At 40.0% G+C, this 21,115-nt stretch overlaps 1 pseudogene; it reads right to left on the bottom strand.

Moving 5' to 3' along the window:
• Positions 1-10,603: 10,603 nt before the first annotated feature.
• On the bottom strand, positions 10,604-11,992 carry LOC144309138 (tyrosine-protein kinase JAK1 pseudogene; annotated as a pseudogene).
• Positions 11,993-21,115: the final 9,123 nt, after the last annotated feature.

The raw sequence follows: 21,115 nt of genomic DNA, 5'->3' as shown, positions 1-21,115 counted from the left end.
ACACATTCTCTCCTTTCCCTTTATTCCCTTTCACTATTGTTTATATTCATGCATGAGACCATATAATGTTTGTCCTTTTCCGATTGACTTATTTCACTCAGCATAATACCCTCCAGGTCCATCCATGTCGAAGCAAATGGTGAGTATTTGTCGTTTCTAATGGCTGAGTAATATTCCATTGTATGCATAGACCACATCTTCTTATACCATTCATCTTTAGATGGACACCGAGGCTCCTTCCACAGTTTGGCTATTGTGGACATTGCTGCTATAAACATCGGGGGGCAGGTGTCCTGCCATTTCACTGCATCTGAATCGTTGGGGTAAACCCCCAACAGTGCAATTGCTGGGTCATAGGGCAGATCTCTTTTTAACTCTTTGAGGAACTTCCACACAGTTTTCCAGAGTGGCTGTAGCACTTCACATTCCCACCAACAGGGCAAGAGGGTTCCCCTTTCTCCACATCCTCTCCAACATTTGTGGTTTCCTGCCTTGTTAATTTGCCCCATTCTCACTGGTGTGAGGTGATATCTCATTGTGGTTTTGATTTGTATTTCCCTGATGGCAAGTGATGCGGAGCATTTTCTCATGTGCTTGCTGGCCATGTCTTTGTCTTCCTCTGTGAAATTTCTTTTCATGTCTTTTGCCCATTTCATGGTTGGATTGTTTGTTTCTTTGCTGTTGAGTTGAATAAGTTCTTTATAGATCTTGGATCTTTATCTTATAAATCATTTACAAATATCTTCTCCCATTCTGTAGGCTTTTAGTTGTGTTGACTGTTTCTTTTGCCATGCAGAAGCTTCTTATCTTGATGAAGTCCCAATTATTCATTTTTGCTTTTGTTTCCCTTGGCTTCATAGAAATATCTTGCAAGAAGTTGCTGTGGCCAAGTTCAAAAAGGGTGTTGCCTCTGCTCTCCTCTAGGATTTTGATGGATTTTTGTCTCACGTTTAGATCATTCATCCATTTTGATTTTTCATTATCTTTGTAAACAGTGTCAGAGAATGGTCTACTTTCATTCTTCTGCATGTGGATGTCCAATTTTCCCAGCACCATTTATTGAAGAGACTTTTTTCCAGTGGATAGTCTTTCCTCTATCGAATATTAGTTGACCATAAAGTTGAGATCCACTTCTGGATTCTCTATTCTATTACATTGATCTATGTGTCTGTTTCTTTGCCAATACCACACTGTCTTGAAGACCACAGCTTTGTAGTACAACCTGAAATCTGGCATTGTGATGCCCCCAGATATGTTTTTTTTTTAATATTTCCCTGGCTATTCGGGGTCTTTTCTGATTCCACACAAACCTTAAGATAATTTGTTTCAACTCTCTGAAGAAAGTCCATGGTGTTTTGATAGGGATTGCATTAAATTTGTAAATTGCCCTAGGTAGCATAGACAATTTCACAATATTAATTCTGCCAATCCATGAGCATGGAATATTTTTCCATCTCTTAGTATCTTACTCAATTTCTTTCAGAAGTGTTCTGTAGTTTTTAGGGTATAGATCCTTTACCTCTTTCGTTAGGTTTATTCCCAGGTATCTTATGCTTTTCGGTGCAATTGTCAATGGGATTGACTCTTTAATTTCTCTTTCTTCAGTCTCATTGTTAGTGTATAGAAATGCCACTGAATTCTGGGCATTGATTTGGTATCTTGCCACACTACAGAATTGCTGTATGAGTTCTAGCAATCTTGGGGTGGAGACTTTTGGGTTTTCTAACTAGAGTATCATGTCATCTGCGAAGAGGGAGAGTTTGACTTCTTCTTTGCCCATTTGAATGCCTTTTATTTATTTTTGTTGCCTTTTTGCTGAGGCTAGGACTTCTAGTACAATGTTGAATAGCAGTGGTGAGAGTGGACATCCCTGTCTTGTTCCTGATCTTAGGGGAAAGGCTTCCAGTATTTCCCCATCGAGAATGATATTTGCTGTGGGATTTCGTAGATGGCTTTTAAGATGCTGAGGAATGTACCCACTATCCCTACACTCTTAATAGTTTTGATCGGGAATGGATGCTGTATTTTGTCAAATGCTTTCTCTGCATCTATTGAGAGGATCATATGGTTCTTGTTTATTCTCTTGCTGATATGATCTATTACATTGGTTGCTTACGAGTGCTGAACCAGCCTTGCATCCCGTGGATAAATCCCACTTGGTCATGGTGAATAATCTTCTTAATGTACTGCTAGATCCTATTAGCTAGTATCTTGTTGAGAATTTTTGCATCTGTGTTCATAAGCGATATTGATCTATAATTCTCCTTTTGGGTGGGGTCTTTGTCTGCTTTTGGAATTAAGGTGACGCAAGCCGTATAGAACGAGTTTAGAAGTACTCCATCTCTTTCTATGTCTCTGAAAAGCTGAAAGTAGAATAGGTATGGTTTCTTCTTTAAACGTTTGATAGAATTCCCCATGGAAGCCATCTGGCCCTGGACTTCTGTGTCTTGGGAGGTTTTTGATGACTGCTTCAATTTCCTCCCTGTTATCAGCTTGTTCAGGTTTTCTATTTCTTCCTGTTCCAGTTTTGGTAGTTTGTGGTTTTCCAGAAATGCGTCCTTTTCCTCTAGATTGCCTAATTTATTGACGTATAGCTGCTTATAATAAGTTTTTAAAATAGCTTGTATTTCCTTGGTATTGGTATTGGTGGTGATCTCTCCTTTCTCATTCATAATTTTATTCATTTTAGTCCTTTCTCTCCTCTTTTAAATAAGGTTGACTTATGGTTTATCTATCTTATTAATTCTTTCAAAGAACCAACTTCTGGTTTTGTTTATCTGTTCCACAGTTCTTCTGGTCTCGATTTTGTTGAGTTCTGCTCAAATCTTTATTAACTCTCTTCTCTTGGGAGTACGATCTATTTGCTGTTTTTTCTCCAGCGTCTTTAGGGTCAAGGTTAGCTTTTGTATTTGAGTTCTTTCCAATTTTTGGATGGATGCTTGTAAAGCGATGTATTTCCCCTTCAGGGCTGCTTTTGCTATATCCCAAGATTTTTAATGGTTGTATCTTCATTCTAATTATTCTCCATGAATCGTTTTAATTCTTCCCTAATTTCCTAGTTGACCCTTTCATCTTTTAGCACGATGGTCCTTAACCTCCATTTGTTTGGAATCTTTCCAAACTTCTTGTGATTTAGTTTCAAAGCATTATGGTCTGAAAATATGCAGGGTATAATTCCAGTCTTTTGGTATCGGTTGAGACCTGATTTGTGACCCAGTACGTGGTCTATTCTGGAGGAAGTGCCACGTGCACTTGAGAAGAACGTGTATTCAGTTGCATTTGGATGTGAAGTTCTGTAAATATCTGTGAAATCCATTTGGTCCAGTGTATCACTTAAAGCTCTTGTTTATTTGGAGATGTTGTGCTTAGAATATCTGTCGATTCTAGAAAGCACTGTGTTCAAGTCACCAAGCATAAGTGTATTATTGTCTAAGTATGTCTTAACTTTGGTTATTAATTGATTGATATACTTGGCAGCTTCCACATTCGGGGCATAAAGATTGATGATTGTTAGGTCCTCTTGTTGGATAGATCCTTTAAGTAGGATATAGTGTCCCACTTCATCTCTTACTATAGTCTTTGAGATCAACTTTAATTTATCTGATATAAGGATGGCTACCCCTGCTTTCTTTTGAGGACCATTTGAATGGTAAATGGTTCCCCAACCTTTTATTTTCAGGCTGTAGGTGTCCTTACATCTAAAATGAGTCTCTTCTAGACAGAAAATAGATGGACCTTGCTTTTTTATCCAGTCTGAAACCCTGCGCCTTTTGATGGGATCATTAAGCCCATTCACTTCAGAGGTATTGCTGAAAGATATGAATTTAGTGTTATCATGATACCTTTTCAGTCCCTTTTTTTGTGGGTTGTTTCCTTGGACTTCCTTTTTCTTTTACAGAGTCCCCCTTAATATTTATTTCAGAGCTGATTTTGTGGTCACCTATTCTTTCAGTTTCTGCCTATCTTGGAAGCTCTTTATCTCTCCTTTTCTGAATGAGAGCCTTGCTGGATAAAGTATTCTTGCCTGCAGGTTCTTGTCATTTACGACCCTGAATATATCCTGCCAATCCTTTCTGGCCTGCCAGGTCTCTGTGGAGAGGTATGCTGTTAACCTAATACTTCTCCCCATAAAGGTTAGGGATCTCTTGTCTCTTGGTGCTTTAAGGATCTTCTTTTTATCTTTGGAATTTGCAAGCTTCATTATTAAATGTCAAAGTGTTGAGCGGTTTTTATTGAATTTAGGGGGGATCTCTCTAACTCCTGGATCTGAAAGCCTGTTTCCCTTCCCAAGTTAGGAAAGTTCTCATCTATGATTTGTTCAAATACACTTTCTAGTCCTCTGTCCCTTTTGGCGCCCTCTGGAACCCCAATTAAATGTAGATTTCTCCTTCTGAGGCTGTCATTTATTTCCCTTAACCTATCCTCATGATCTTTTAATTGTTTTTCTCTTTTTTCCTCAGCTTCCTTCCTTGCCATCAACTTGTCTTCTGTGTCACTCACTGGTTCTTCTACCTCATTAACCCTCATTGTTAAGACCTCCTGTTTGGATTGCATCTCATTTAATTGATTTTTAACTTCAGCCTGATTAGATATAAATTCTGCAGTCATGAAGTCTCTTGAATCCTTTATGCTTTTTTCTAGAGCCACCAGTAGCTTTATAATTGTGCTTCTGAATTGGCTTTCTGACATTGAATTGTAATGCATATTCTGTAACTCTGTGGCAGAGAGGACTGTTTCTAATTTTTTTTTTTTGTGGTGAGTTTCTCCTTCTAGTCATTTAGCTCAGTGCAGAGTGGCCATAAACAAGGTGTACTCGAAAAAGGAGAAAAAGAGTAAAAAAGGGGGGGGGGCAAACAAAAAATAAAAAACAAGGGAGAGTATCCCCTGGTTCTATATTCTGGAAATCCCTCAACTTCCTCTGGAACTTTCCAGCTCTGCTTGGTCAATCACTTGCTTTTCTCCTTTCCTTCCAGCTAGTCTTCTGGTGGAGGGGCTTGCTGTGCTGATTCTCAGGTGTGTGCACCTGGGGGAGCTGTCCAGCCCCCTGCCAGGTGCATGGCTCAGTGGGAGCTGTTTGTCCTGTGAGGCCCCTGCTCAGTCCCAGGCACAAGGTGACACCAAGAGGAACAACAACAGTGGCATCGGCCAGCTCTCCAGCTCTGGAGTTATCTCCCGCAGTAACTACCGGCCACTCCCAGTCCACAGGGGCCTGGATGCTCAGGGGGCATCCCCCATCCCTCCTCCCCCCTCATCTGCACAGCTTGGGGCCGCCCTGCAGCAGGAGTGTCCTCACTGCCTTGGGCCCTTCCAGCCTCTGCCTGTCCTGGGGGGAGTACCGGAGCCTGCGCTGTGCCCCTCAGCCCCCTTGGCTCCAGGGCCTGTACCCCTGGAATTGCATTCCCAGAGCCGCGCAGCCCCCTTCCCACAGAGCCGCAGCCACCTGAGCCCCCGCCTGAGCTGCTCTGGAGGCCCCGCCAGGTCCATGCTGCAGCCCCTTAGGGAGCTCCACCCAGGTGTGTGGCATGCTCTCCCCCGGGGCGCAGTCCCTCTGTTAGTGCCCCTGGAAGCCTGAGGGCATCACTGCCCCTCCTGGGATCCTGCCCGAGCTCCCTGTGAGTGCCTTTCCATCAGGGAAGATTGGTAAAGTTTCTGCTTCTACGGGACAGGACTTTCGTGTCCTGGGGGCACTCGCCACCCAGCCTTAGCCCGGCTCCTTGTGGGGACCCCTCCCCTTTGGATGCTTTTTTATTTCTTTATTTTTTTCTGTCTTCCTACCTTGATAGAATTGTGAACTCTTCTCATTGTAGCATTCCAGCTGTTTTTCAATCTCAGGCCAAATTTGTAGGTTTTCAGGATGATTTGAAAGTTATCTAGGTAAGTTGGTGGGGACAGGTGACTTGGGGACCCTACTCTTCTACTATCTTGCACCGCCTCTCCTCAGAAAGTTGTAGAATCATGCCTAAAATAATGCCTGGTACCTAATAGATGTTCAATAAGTATATGTGGGTAACTGATTGACCCAGATTCTGCTGTTAACTTATTGTGCATCCTTGGGAAAGTCACTTTCCTTCTTTGGGACTCAAATTTCCAATCTGTAAAGTGATGACAATAATCCATGCCAAGTCTACTACCAAAAAAGTGTTGAGGACTACATGAAAAAATGGATATGGAAGGGCTGTGTGCCCATTAGAGGTAATTATTGTTGTATTTAGAGTCCAGGTCATAGAAATTCCCCCAAAAGAGAGTATAAACATTTAATCCACTAGCAAAGCTAGAGTTATATGGAGGGAGAGTAGGAGGAAGGAACAACCAGAAGAAGCTAGTTGATAACAATCTGAAGTTCTCAGTTTATCACTTTTATTCAAGAGGTGATAGAAGAGACCTGGACCATATTAAGGATTAGAAGTACCCCAAAACAGAGATATGTCAACTTTCTGCCTCCTGAAGGATTTTACTCAAACCAGAGAGTCAGTGTAGTAGAGTGGCAATGGCACAAATTCTGGAACCAGACATCTTAATTTGAATCTAGGCCCTGTGATATAATATATGTGTGACCCTGAGCAAGTCACGTGATCTCTTGGTGACTTAGTTTCTCCCTTGAATTAATATCAAAATTAAGAAGTGTTGGAGAAGATGGCGGAGGAGTAGGGCAACTTCTTGCAAGATACATCTATGAAGGCAAGGGAAACCAAAGCAAAAATGAACTATCGATACTTAATCAAGATAAAAAGCTTCTGTACAGCAAAAGAAACAGTCAACACAACTAAAGACAACCTACAGAATGGGAAAAGATATTTGCAAATGACATATCAGATAAAGGGTTAGTATCCAAGACCTATAAAGAACTTATTCAACTCAACAGCAAAGAAACAAACAATCCAATCATGAATTGGGCAAAAGACATGAACAATAATTTCACAGAGGAAGACATAGACATGGCCAACAAGCACATGAGAAAATGCTCTGCATCTCTGGCCATCAGGGAAATACAAATCAAAACCACAATGAGATACCACCTCAAACCAGTGAGAATGGTGAAAATTAACCAAGGCAGGAAACAGCAAATGTTGGAGAGGATGTGGAGAAAGGGGAACCCTCTTGCACTGTTGGTGGGAATGTGAACTGGTGCAGCCACTCTGGAAAACTGTGTGGAGGTTCCTCAAAGAGTTAAAAATAGATCTGCCCTACGACCCAGCAATTGCCCTGCTGGGGATTTACCCCAAAGATACAGATGCAGTGAAACGGCAGGACAGCTGAACCCCAATGTTTATAGCAGCAATAACCAAACTGTGGAAGAAGCCTCGGTGTCCATCGAAAGATGAATGGATAAAGAAGATGTGGTTTATGTATACAATGGAATATTACTCAGCCATTAGAAACGACAGATACCCACCATTTGCTTCAACATGGATAGAACAGGAGGGTATGCTGAGTGAAGTAAGTCAATCGGAGAAGGACAAACATTACATGGTTTCATTCATTCAGGGAATATAAAAAGTAGTGAACGGGATTAAAGGGTAAAGGAGAGAAAATGAGTGGGAAATATAAGAGGGTGACAGAGCATGAGAGACTCCTAACTCTGGGAAACAAACAAGGGGTAGTGGAAGGGGAGGTGGGCAGGGAGTTGGGGTAACTAGGTGACAGAGACTGGTGTCAAGGAGCACTTGACAGGATTAGCACTGGGTGTTATACTATATGTTGGCAAATCGAACTTTAATAAAAACAAAAAAGAAAATCATCACAGTGAATTATAATGAATTACTTTTTCGTGTCTTCCTCTAATCTATATTGACTATATCTCCAGTGTCTCTAAAAAGACAGATATTCATAATTATTTGTGAAACTGAAGAAATAACTTTTTGTCAGTCTCAAACTGTTGCAAAAACAACAAAATTCCCTTATAATGGAAAGGTTCGAATAACGGCTCGATTATTTTTTACCAACAGACTTGCAAAGGGATTTCTGTTCTGATAGGAATATTAAAGGCTAAATGAGGTATGAGAACCTTATTAATCCTATAATCCTATGAAGGAGTTGTGATGTTGTGGATTGTACTGATAGGGATATAAATGCTATGCTTGCAAATTATAGAATTGGCTATGAATCTGTGCTTTACCATTCATTTACTATATAATATCAGGCAAAGTGTTTTCCTTCTCTGGGCTTCAATTCCATTATCTACCTAAGAATTAGATTGGTCTAGTGGAAAGAGTGATTTCCAAACTATTCTCTGGAGTGCAGAGGTTGCTACAAAAGAAAGACTGCTATAGGAAATATGTAAAGGAAAGGTAATACAAGATAGCCCTGCCCCAGCCTTTCTCTCAAATTTGTCTTCAACCACAACAGAGTTCTTTTGGTCTTTTCCCCTATTAGTTTGTATTTTCATTTTTGTTTTTTATTATTAAGTGGTCTATGCTTACAAAAAATGTCATCCAATATAGGATAACAACGAAAATAATCATAGCACACATGAATATGGTGCTCATCTGCATGTTACAAATCGTTCTTGGTACTTTATAAATATTAAATTTAAAACATACATGTATGAGGTATAAAGTGCAAAAAGCTGCTAAGCTCCTTCACTGACCGTTCTCTGCAGCAAATCCATTCCTCTTCCCTGAAATAACCACTATTTTCCATTTGGTTTGTATCCTTCCAGACTTTTTTTCATTCATTAAAAAAATTATGTGTTTTCTATTTGTAAGCCTGTATATATTTTTATATAAGTAGACTCATACTATTCATATTGTTCTGCACTTTTCTTCACTCATCAGGGAAATTATTGCCTCTGTGCATATTGAGCTGCTTCACTCTTATATAAGGCTATATTATATTCCATTATTTAATAGTACCATAATGTACCTAATAAGTTCTCAGTTGATTGATTTTTAAGTTGCTTGAAATATTTTGCCATTACAATATTACAAGGAATGTCCTAGGACATATCTTTATGCACATGTGCAAATACTTCCATAAAACAGGAAGGAAAAATAACAAGTTATCATTTTACATTTTGTCATTCTTTCAAATTAACACCCCCAAAATGACTGTGCCCATTTATACTTCTATCAATGGGCTTTCTATATCTTCACCAATGCTGGATAATATCATTCTTTAAAATCTTTCCCAATATGATGCATTAAAAATGATATCTCACAGTTGATTTTATTTGCATTTTCTTGATTACTAGTGCACTTAAGCTTTTTCTCATACTGTTATTGGCCATTTGTATTTGCTCTTTTGAATTGCTTTCCTCCATTATTTGCATTTTTTTCTTTTATAATTCCCAGACTCTCTATGCTTGTTATAGACGTTAATCTTTTCTCCATTAAATAACATGCTTTCATGTCTTGGCTACTATGAATAATGTTGCCACAAACATGGAAAGGTTAAATCTCTTTAAAATAATGATTTCATTTCCTTTGGATATACACCCAGATTTATTATTTCTGGATTATATGGTATTTCTATTTAAAAATTTTTAGGAACCTTCATACTGTTTTCCATAGTGGTTGTACCTAATTACATTCTCAGTTCATAAAAGTTCAATTTTCTTACATCCTTGCCAACATCGGTTATCTCTTGTTGCTTTTTTTTAAAAAAAAATTAATTTAAAATTCAATTTAAGTAACATATAGTGTAGTAATAGTTTCAGAGGTAGAGTTTAGTGATTTATCTGTTGCATATAATACCCGTGCTCATTACATCAAGCACCCTACTTAATGTTTATCATGCAGTTACCCCATCCCTCTACCCACCTCCCTTCCTGCAACCCTCAGTTTGTTTCTTGTTGCTTTTGAAAATTTTATTTCATAATAGTCATTATAACAGATACCAGGTGATATCTCATTGTGACTTTGGTTTACATTTCTCTGATGATTAGTGAGTGATGTTGAGCACCTTTCATATACCTGTTGGCAATTTCAATGACCTCTTTCTCTTTTGAGAAATTCCTATTTTGTACTTATTCCATTTTAATTGGGTTATTGATTGGTTGATTGATTTGCTATTGAGTTGCTATCTGAGACAATTAAGGTTAAACCTGGGGACACAATGCTATGTTCAATAAGCCAGACACAGAAAGACAAATACTGCATGATCTCACTTATTTATGGAATCTAAACAAGTCAGGCTCATAAAAACAGAAAGTAGAATGGTAGTTACCAGAGACTAGGGAGTGGATGAAATGGGGAGAAGTTGACATCAAAGGGTACAATGGTTGAATTATGTGGGATAAATTCTGAAGATTTTTTTTTTTAGGTTTGACACAGACAGACACCTTGGTGATGTAGGGTTATTGAATAAATTTAAATGGCAAGTTTATTGTTGCCATTGCATCAATTCATAACTCTTTTTCAGGCTCAAAGGGTGAAAAGTAATGATATTAAACAAATGCTAGACAGCATTAACGGAAAGTTTTTTCAGACTCCTGGTCATAAAGTTCTTATGGTTCACATTGAATCAGAGAGTAGACATTTTTGATTACCCACCTACCTCCAAGCAAACTGAACACTGTCTAGTAGAACACTGGTTGCATACAGCATCCAAAACCAATGCTGTAACAAGTGGTAGAGTTATAAAAGGATATACATGAACATTTCTTAAAAGCACGTATGATAGTATCCGAGATCTTTATATTGTTTAGGAAAGCACTGGCACAGGCATGGTTCTCAAGAATTAACATGCAGCAAAGTATCTATTCCATAGCTTTCCCCCTGGGTCTGCCCAGTTTTCTCAAAAATCCATAGTGCTGGTCACCCACAGGGACAGGAACAAAGCCACTGAGGAAATAACTCAAAATTTAAATCCTACTGGTGACAGGAATACACTCATTTTTGTACAGAAACAATAGTCTACTAACTAGTATTGAATATTTCAAGAATGCTTGGTATATCACTGTATAGATATTGAAATTTGAGGGTATGGTGGAGTATTGGCTAAGTCCATCAATCTTTATCTGCCAGGAAAGCATTTCAGATCTACTGGCAGCTGGGAACAAGTGCTTCTGGCTGCTTTTTGTGTTTTCTGGTGCTCAGTTGTGATGGGAAACTAGCCAAACAAAATGGTGGTCTATGTCCTTTCCAAAATGAGGAGTGCTTAAGTGCCTTCTATTGTTTTGGTTGTCCTTATTTGTTATTGGTGCCACATTTAAAGAGGAAAGTACTTACATAATAAGCACCACAGTGTGCCTTACATACCCAAATACATTTTTTTTTGCATTAAAAATTCTTTTAAATGGCTTGGGTTATTGGTTGGGGAAGGAGGACTTGGTACACAGGAGTTTGAATGTTATTCATGCTTATTTTAAAAGTGCTTCAAATCCTTCAATACATTTCTGAAAAGTTGTCCGATTAGATGGCTGGAATTCCCAGCATTTTCTCATAAGTTGATAAACCTCTTCTGGACAGTGAAGTGGACAAGGCAAACGTTTTCCTTCTTTTAACGTATTCACAAGTCTTGTTACTGTCATCTGGCCATGAGTTGGGCCTGTCATTTTCAGAAACAATGCCATGGGGCTGGAATCTGAGTCACAGTAAGTAAGCAACTCATGCAGGGTCACTCCAAATGACCAGACATCAGAGGCGATATAAAATTTACACTGAATTAAACATTCAGGAGCATACCAAAACACAGGGCTGTCCCGATCATCCTTGACTGTGTAGTACTCCTTGTCAGTTTCAGTTGCTTTGGTCAAACCAAGTCTCCAATTTTCTCTTGGTGTTCACTCTCAAAGAGGACATTCCTTGCTGCTATGTCCCGGTGAACATACTGCCAAGAACCTAAATAGTCCATCCCCTTATAAATCTGAACGGCATATTTTAACTGTTGTTTGAGGTTAATTTTGTTCTTATTCTTGGGAAGATATTCCTTAAGACTTCCTGAAGGCAGAAATTCCATGATGAGCTTAATACCATTTCCTCCGTCTTCTGTACAGATGCCTTTGTACTTCACAATGTTCTCATGATAAAGGTTCCTTAGAATTTCGGTTTCCTTCTTCTCCTATAGTACAGCGTGGTGACTATAGTTAACACTGTATTGTATATTTGATATTTGCTTAGGGAGTTGATCTTAAGTGTTTTCACCATGCACACAAAAAAATCATAACTATGTGAGGTGATGGGTTATGTACTTAGCTTGATTGTGATAGTCATTTCACATTGTACATGCACATTAAAACATCATATACACCTTAAATATATACAACTTTATTTGTCAAATATACATCAATAAAGCTGGGGAAAAAATAGAGGATACCAAGGAATAACCTTCACAAGATTGGTGTTAAACCCAAGTGAAGAAAACCACAGAATTTTACTGAGAGATATGAAAAAAATAATTGAATATATATAGAAACATCTGAGAAAAATACATATTATAAAGCTACTAAAAAGAAAGTTTATTAAAAGAAATTTTTTTACCTCTAAAGTTTTTTGGGTGATAATGAAAACCTCAAGATTTTCTCAGTGGCTCCAAATCAGCTGGTTTGCTTTCAACAAACTCCAATTCCTGTGTCCTGTGTTCTTGAGTGGGCCCCTTATTCTTGTGCACTCAAATTTGGAGGCCTTTAGTCTAGGTGATTTTGAATATTCCTTTTAGATTCCCCCCACTTTCTGATTTTCTTCTCTTCAATTGTCACTTACTGCTCACATTGCTTTCTTTAGTAGTGCAGTGAAGTAGGATCAATAGGCCACAGTTTCTTCTAAATATTAGGCCTGTTCATCCCAGAAGCATGCCATATAGTCTAGCCTGCTTGTGCATTGGCTGATAATAGACAACCACTAAATGGTTCCCTACCCTCTACTGCTCACTTGTCCTTCAAGAAATCCTTTGATGAATTTGGGAGAAGGCTCATTTTGCTTTCTGTTGACTGTGTGCTGCAAGGAAGCTCGTATCATTAGGGTAATCCTCAAGTGATGAAGCAGTCGACAGCTGGGTTGCAATCCACGCCCATCCCATGCTTCTCAGCCTTTGTGGTGACCTACTTTGCAAAACAGGGTATGGGCTTTTCCTCTGTTACAACTCTAGATTTTCCAGGAAATTCTGCTGGATGATCCAGCCAATCCTGAGATAAACTTGCAATCTCTTATCCAGAAAGGAAGTGTGGGGATTAGAAGATTCTGGTAGGCCTCATATCTGGCATTGTAAGTGGGGGAATGAAACTGTGACCATAGCTGTTCAAATCATATCATTAAAATTTAATAATAAGCTAATGATATAAGTACAATTTTCTGAGTAATTTCTGTGCTGAAACATTTTATGCATACTCTGCATAGTCTCTCCAGTCTTCATAATACTGTGAGCTATAAATTACTACCCCCACTTTGGAGATTAGGGAATTGGTATTTAGAGGAGTTACTTGTCTAAGGTCACACACTTAGAAGCTCAAAGAAAGGAAAGAGTGCAGTGTGCCCCCCCCAACCCATAAAGGACTATGGAGCTAAGCAGAGTTCAGCCCTGCTACCTGCTAGATTAGTGACCTTAGGCAAGTCACTTTCATTTTAAGCTTTCTTATATATCGAATGGGAATAATTGCCTTCTCCATTAGAGTTATTGTAAAAATTAAATGCAATAGTAATATTGATTGTAAAGCACTTGTCCTGGACTAAATGTTCAGGAAATGGTAATTCTTATTACCTGAGATCACCATAACAAATACCCAAGTATTTGGATCCAACTCAGTCTCTGAATCTTTGTCCTTAAAAACCAGGTAAAGATACTGCTGTGCAAGACTTGTAACATACACAAATGATCTTGGAGGAACTTTTATCCTTTGCAAGAGAGCTCAATACCCTATCCTAGTTCGACAGCTGTTACAGGAAGATTAATGTTGAAAAATCTTGTCCCATGGCTATGAGCAAGAGGTTTGACCTTATTCATTCTGAGAGTGAAAGCACCCTCACTAGTCTATGGCTTCCCTTTTAGTCTTATCTGTTTTTCTTCCTTCTAAAGCTTTTCAACCTAATATAAGTAATACATACTACTAGCTATTGTGTGCAAAATTCTCCACTGGAATTATTTATCAAATATATTTTCATATGGCCCTCAGAACACTTTGACATAGAGGTAGGCATTATTATTTTCATTTAACTGCTGAGAAAATGGAGTTTAGGTTCACAGAGGTCAATAGACATGCTTAATGTCATATGGCTAATGAAGAGCTGGAATTTGAAGACTGATTATGGCCTCTCAAACTGGCCTTTGTGCTCATCCTAGTTTTTTAACCTTTTTAAAAATTAATAACCTCTTTACATTTCTCTCCCACCCTCTTAATACACAATACATACATACACAGTCCAAAAAGTCTTCCCAATCTACATAGCTAAAGAGTCTTTCTGTTCCTCTAATCCTTTGTCTACAAATCATTCTGCTTGAGGCCCTCCAGTGGGGCATGGTTTAGGTTGTGCAATGTTTTTGTGATATAGGGTCTGGGAATGTTTAAATACAGACAGATATGAGTTTGAGTTCTAGGCTCTTCTACTTACTTTCTGTGTGACTTCTCATACATAGAATTTAGAACTTAACAACTTCTGTGTATAAAACCTTAACCTTACAGCACCTTTTCCCCTTTGCTTTGGTATAAAATCCGTGGTCTTTATACTAGCCCACAAAGTCTTATGTGGCTTAGGCCTCTCTGACTTCATTTCATAACATCTTGCTGATAACTCTAGACAGTGTTCTATCTGTTCTTTAAATACCAATTCAGGAGGAGGGGCAAGATGGCGGAAGAGTAGGGTCCCCAAATCACCTGTCCCCACCAAAATGCCTAGATAACCTTCAAATCATCCTGAAAATCTACGAATTCGGCCTGAGATTTAAAGAGAGAACAGCTGAAATGCTACAGTGAGTAGAGTTCATGCTTCTATCAAGGTAGGAAGACGGGAAAAGAAATAAAGAAACAAAAGGCAACCAAGGGGGAGGGGCCCCGCGAGGAGCCGGGCTGAGGCCGGGGCGAGTGTCCCCAGGACAGGAGAGCCCCGTCCCGGAGACGCAGGAGCTGCACCAACCTTCCCGGGCGGAAAGGCGCCCGCAGGGAGTTAGAGCAGGACTCCAGGAGGGCGGGGATGCCCTCGGGCTCCCTGGGACACTAACAGACACCTGCGCCCCGGGAAGAGCGCGCCGAACTCCCTGAAGGGCTGCAGCGCGCACGGTGGGACCCGGAACAGCTCAGAGGGGCTCGGGCTGCGGCTCCGCGGAGGGGGCTGCGCGGCCGGGGCTGCGCGGCCAGGAGCGCGAATCCAACAGCGAAGACCTGGGAGCACAGGGCGCCAGGACACAGCCCAGGATCCAGCCTCCCCCCGGGACAGGCAGAGGCCGGGAGGGCCCAGGACAGCAAGGACGCTCCTGCCCCGAACTGAGCAGATCAGCGGCCTCGCCCCGGAGCCTCCAGGCCCTGCAGACAGAGAGCTCTGTAGTTCCTGCGGGAGCTGAATCCAGGGCTCCAGAGCTGGCCGAAGCCACTGTGCTTGTTCCTCCTGGGGCCTCACGGGGTAAACAACCCCCACTGAGCCCTGCACCAGGCAGGGGGCAGAGCAGCTCCCCCAAGTGCTAACACCTGAAAATCAGCACAACAGGCCCCTCCCCCAGAAGACCAGCTAGACAGACAAGTTCCAGGGGAAGTCAAGGGACTTAAAGTATACAGAATCAGAAGATACTCCCCCGTGTTTTTTCATCATATCAGCAAGAGAAAAACCAAGAACCATATGATCCTCTCATTGGATGCAGAGAAAGCATTTGACAAAATACAGCATCCATTCCTGATCAAAACAATTCAGAGTGTAGGGATAGAGGGAACTTTCCTCGACATCTTAAAAGCCATCTACGAAAAGCCCACAGCAAATATCATTCTCAATGGGGAAGCACTGGGAGCCTTTCCCCTAAGATCAGGAAGACAGGGATGTCCACTCTCACCACTGCTATTCAACATAGTACTGGAAGTCCTAACCTCAGCAATCAGACAACAAAAAGACATTAAAGGCATTCAAATTGGCAAAGAAGAAGTCAAACTCTCCCTCTTCGCAGATGACATGATACTCTACATAGAAAACCCAAAAGCCTCCATCCCAAGATTGCAAGAACTCATACAGCAATTTGGTAGTGTGCCAGGATACAAAATCAATGCCCAGAAATCAGTGGCATTTCTATACACTAACAATGAGACTGAAGAAGAGAAATTAAGGAGTCAATCCCATTTACAATTACACCCAAAAGCATAAGATACCTAGGAATAAACCTAACCAAAGAGGTAAAGGATCTAAACCCTAAAAACTATAGAACACTTCTGAAAGAAATTGAGGAAGACACAAAGAGATGGAAAAATATTCCATGCTCATGGATTGGCAGAATTAATATTGTGAAAATGTCAATGTTACCCAGGGCAATTTACACGTTTAATGCAATCCCTACCAAAATACCATGAACTTTCTTCAGAGAGTTAGTACAAATTATTTTAAGATTTGTGTGGAATCAGAAAAGACCCCGAATAGCCAGGGGAATTTTAAAAAAGAAAACCATATCTGGGGGCATCACAATGCCAGATTTCAGGTTGTACTACAAAGCTGTGGTCATCAAGACAGTGAGGTACTGGAACAAAAACAGACACATAGATCAGTGGAACAGAATAGAGAACCCAGAAGTGGACCCTGAACTTTATGGTCAACTAATATTCAATAAAGGAGGAAAGACTATCCACTGGAAGAAAAGACAGTCTCTTCAATAAATGGTGCTGGGAAAATTGGACATCCACATGCAGAAGAATGAAACTAGACCACTCTCTTGCACCTTAGACAGAGATAAACTCAGAATGGATGAAAGATCTAAATGTGAGACAAGATTCCATCAAAATCCTAGAAAAGAACACAGGCAACACCCTTTTTGAACTCGGCCACAGTAACTTCTTGCAAGATACATCCACGAAGGCAAAAGAAAGAAAAGCAAAAATGAACTATTGGGACTTCATCAAGATAAGAAGCTTTGCACAGCAAAGGATACAGTCAACAAAACTAAAAGACAACCTACAGAATGGGAGAAGATATTTGCAAATGACGTATCAGATAATGGCTAGTTTCCAAGATGTATAAAGAACTTCTTAAAGTCAATACCAAAGAAACAAACAATCCAATCACGAAATGGGCAAAAGACATGAACAGAAATCTCACAGAGGAAGACATAGACATGGCCAACATGCACATGAGAAAATGCTCTGCATCACTTGCCATCAGGGAAATACAAATCAAAACCACAATGAGATACCACCTCACACCAGTGAGAATGGGGAAAATTAACAAGGCAGGAAACAACAAATGTTGGAGAGGATGCGGAGAAAAGGGAACCCTCTTACACTGTTGGTGGGAATGTGAACTGGTGCAGCCACTCTGGAAAACTGTGTGAAGGTTCCTCAAAGAGTTAAAAAGAGATCTGCCCTATGACCCAGCAATTGCACTGATGAGGATTTACCCCAAAGATTCAGATGCAGTGAAACGTCGGGACACCTGCCCCCCGATGTTTATAGCAGCAATGTCCACAATAGCCAAACTGTGGAAGGAGCCTCGGTGTCCATCGAAAGATGAATGGATAAAGAAAATGTGGTTTATGTATACAATGGAATATTACTCAGCCATTAGAAACGACAAATACCCACCATTTGCTTCAACGTGGATGGGACTGTAGGGTATTATGCTGAGTGAAGTAAGTCAATCGAAGAAGGACAAAAACTGTATGTTGTCATTCATTTGGGGAACATAAGGGAAGGGAGAAGAAATGTGTGGGAAATATCAGAAAGGGAGACAGAACATAAAGACTCCTAACTCTGGGAAACGAACTAGGGGTTGTGGAAGGGGAGGAGGGCGGGGGGTGGGGGTGAGTGCGTGACAGGCACTGAGTGGGACACTTGACGGGATGAGCACTGGGTGTTATTCTGTATGTTGGTAAATTGAACACCAATAAAAAATTATTTTATTAAAAAAAGTAAATACCAATTCATTTTAATCTTAGCATCTCCACATTTAAAATTCCCTCTTTCTGGAACTCTTTAACATGACCATGCACACAAAAAAAATCATAACTATGTGAGGTGATGAGTTATGGAGTTTTTTTTTTAATTTTTTTAATTTTATTTATGATAGTCATCAGAGAAAGAGAGAGAGAGGCAGAGACATAGGCAGAGGGAGAAGCAGGCTCCATGCACCGGGAGCCCGACGTGGGATTCGATCCCGGGTCTCCAGGATCGCGCCCTGGGCCAATGGCAGGCGCCAAACCACTGCGCCACTCAGGGATCCCAAGTTATGGAGTTTTATCTTCCAATTTCAGGACTCAGTTTCAATACTTTCCCAATTGAGATGTCTTTCCCAAACAAACTAAGCTACCTGTGGCCTCTATCCAATTAATTCATATTCATGCCTTCATTATTTTGTCCAAAGCATTTGTTGCGATGTGACATTTTATTATTCCTTTATGTTTAGTTGTTTCCTGTTTCTGCTGTATGTTCTTGACTGCAGGCACTTTTCTGAGTTATTCACTTATTTTTTTAATTTTTTATTTATTTTTATTAAGTTTTTAAATTTTAATTCCAGTATAGTTTACATACAGTGTTATATTACTTTCAGGTTCACTGGTATATTTTATTTTATTAAAGTTATTTTTTGAATTTTTTTATTTATTTATTCATGAGAGACACAGAGATAGAGAGGCAAAGATATAGGCAGAAGGAGAAGCAGGCTCCTCGCAGGGAGCCCGATGTGAGACTTGATCCTGGAACTCCAGGATCATGCCCTGGGCTGAAGGCAGGCGCTAAACCACTGAGCCACCCAGGCGTCCCTCACCATTATATTTTAGCACTCAAAACAGTACCTGAATCATAGCAGATGTTGAATAAATATCCATTAAATAAATAACAAATGTATCTCTCCTAAGTCTGATCTATGAATAAGGGTAAGAACCTGAGTTTCTGTGAAGAACTTAGCACAGAGTGAGAATCAAATATTTAGTAGTATTCATTCCTCTGTGTTCTTGCATCTCTAGTGTGTAGAGTCAAGACTGCTGTACTAACTTGTGGATTCCCTTTGAGGTTTCTGTTAGGCCCAAGCACCTGACTTCTGGTGGGCTAGAAGCTGGAGGCTTTGCCCAGAGATAGACGCCCAATCCTCTTCTCCTCTCTGGTCTTACTGTAGGAAGCCCTTTGTGGTATGGAGATCACTGAATCATCAATGCCAGCCTGGGCTTCACTGGAGATTCCTAAGCACAGTCCAGTGGGGTACTGATGTCACTTTTAATTAGCACAAATACATATATCTTACCCCTCTGTACATTCACATGTTACCCTTGTCATTCACCATGCTAGAAGAAGAGGGAGCTTCACTAAATACCAGTGCTGTAAAGAACATAGGACATCATGTGGTAGACCTCAACCTCCATTTATGGATGAGGAAACTGAGGCCCAAGGAGGATAAGGTAGTTTTGCAGGAACACCAGAATTATAATTATGATTCTTTATCTCTGGTCTGATGTTAGGAGCCCATTTATATTTTCTCCAAACATAGTACTGCATTGCGAATCTGAGAAACCACTGAGAAGCCGACACCGATGCAAACACACGAGGGATGATTTACAAGCTCGAGCTTGCGTCCAAGTACACCCGACACAGCGGAGCAGGGACTTGGACCCCGAGCTCAGTCACTCATCAGGAAATGCATCTTTATGGATTTGAAAAGAGCTGAGAGACATTATTACCAATGGTCCTATTATTACGTGAAGGATTCTTCCCTGAGATTCTTCCCCTGTTTCAACTGACACTGAAACACTGTGAACTCTTCGGAAGACAAATGTCAAGTAAATAAATGTTATACATTGCTAATTTAAAAAAAAGAAGAATTATTATTCTTTATTGTGGGGGGGGGTGGATCTGAGGTGGGAGATAGGCAGGGCATGTGGAGTTTGAAGAAATATACCTGAAATGCTTACTAAAAGGAAATTCGGGCAAAATTGTCCTGAGATGGAGAATACCTCAAAATTAGAGTGAGGGTGCATACAGAGTGAATGAGTTAACATAGTTGAGAGCCATGGTAATTTAGCTCTCTTCCATACTTTTCATAGCTACATCTAATAGAATAATTATAATTTGCATAGTGATGGCTACTGCTCTTTCTGCCACTGGCAATATGGTAATAGTAGGAACAACAATAGTAATTGCTATCAGTTGTCCTTGATGTTCCAGGTACAGTGCATTACCTGCCCACACTGAATAACACTTCTATAACTTCACAGCTAATCCTTTTGACCAGAACACTTTCGTCTATATATATCTTGCTTCTTTTCTACTCATTCTTTAGGAGAATCTCAGGCATCTTCCTCTAAGAGTCATTGCCTAGTCCCATCTATGTAGGGTTAGATCACCTTTCTCTTTGTGCAAAACTCTGTCCCACTTATTCTACTATACGATCATTATTTTCTTCATTCACTTAGATCATAAGCCCCTTAAGAGTGAAACTATGTCTTCTTAATCTGACAGAGACTAGTTTATGTTATTAATAAATATTTCATACATCAATAAAAGATTGAATTTCCACTTGATCTTCAAAGTTCCTCTTTGGGGAAGGTAGCAGGGATTATATTCCTAAGGCAATGGATGTCACATTTCAGTATTCATTAGAGCACTTGGCATGCTTGTTGATCTTTTTATTTTGAATTATTTTGCTAAAAAGCAGAAAATGAGAGCTTTTCCAATTAGGGAAAAGAGCAATAAAATTGGCAAGATATGGAATGCTTTCTTTAATGTGGTCTTGATTTCATTTTTAGTAATATTTTATAAAATATGGACTGGTTGGTGTTTCAGAGACATCCAGGTTTGTCTTGCTAGTTGCATTGAATGCTAATTTTGATTTTTTTTGGAGATACACAGAATTTTATTTATTTGTGGTATATTTTTTATTGGAGTTCAACTTGCCAGAGTTAGGAATAGTACAGAATAAGAAGCAACAAATACTTTATGGATGTGAAAGGAAGACAGAAATTTTGGCAAAAGTCATCATTAAGGATTAATAGGAGCTCACCAGGTGGAATTAGAATGGGGAGACAGTACTCCAGATACAGGGAATATCAAGTGCAGAGGCATACTTAGGTA

Source organism: Canis aureus, chromosome X (genome assembly GCF_053574225.1).
Source record: "Canis aureus isolate CA01 chromosome X, VMU_Caureus_v.1.0, whole genome shotgun sequence".
Classification (NCBI taxonomy): domain Eukaryota; kingdom Metazoa; phylum Chordata; class Mammalia; order Carnivora; family Canidae; genus Canis; species Canis aureus.
Note: the sequence above shows the minus strand (reverse complement) of the source record. Positions and strands in the feature narration are given on the sequence as shown.